The following is an 813-nucleotide window of genomic DNA, read 5'->3' as shown; positions in this document are numbered from 1 at the left end:
TTTCAGCTGTCCTTAATTCGATTCATGTGAACCTCGGGAATCCCTTACACAAGGAAACAGACCCGCAAAGATGGTAGTGCTTTGCGGGGAGACAAGCCAAGAGAAGGGGAATGAGCGACAAGGAAGCGAAAAGAACTCAAAATACCCCATATTTGTGTTTTTTTCCCTTTCAATCGTAATTGATATAGGCCAGCGCGAGGAAGCAGTAATATAAAAGTGCCTCTCCTGCTGTGGAACATGTAAACACTCGTGGGAAAAGGCGCGCGTGTATATATAGAGTTAGGCTTTGTGGCCGAGGCTATTTCTAGGCCTAGATACTTGACGCCCGATGCCCACTTCCGGTAATTGTGCGAAATTGGTTCGTGATGTTGACGTGTGTGCAGAATGTAGGCCTATAACACATGCGCGAATTATTTATATTTTGTGTGGTTACTATGTTGGCGTGAGATGGTGATTTTTCCATTTATATTTTGTGAGTATAGACTGGTGTGAATTTTGTGTATATTATATGTGGATAAAAGGTGATGTGAGATTGAAAATTATATTTTTTTATGGTTGGAGAAGAGGTAAATTGGAAAAAAATACAAGCAAGACATCCGAAGAAGTGCATTAACCTTTTCGATGCGAATGAATATTAAGAAAATAAGTGATCGTAACCCTGTGGAGATGAAAGGAGAAGAAAAATGATCGTTACTCCTCGGCGAAACAGTCTGTTTGGTTCTGAACAGGTCAACGGGCAGATAGAAAACGAGTGACATTTGATGGGAGAACAAAGGGAGAGGGTGCGAGCGCGCGAGAGAGCCGCTACTCGTA

The sequence above is a fragment of the Penaeus monodon genome, chromosome 27, assembly GCF_015228065.2.
Source record: "Penaeus monodon isolate SGIC_2016 chromosome 27, NSTDA_Pmon_1, whole genome shotgun sequence".
Lineage (NCBI taxonomy): Eukaryota > Metazoa > Arthropoda > Malacostraca > Decapoda > Penaeidae > Penaeus > Penaeus monodon.
Note: the sequence above shows the minus strand (reverse complement) of the source record.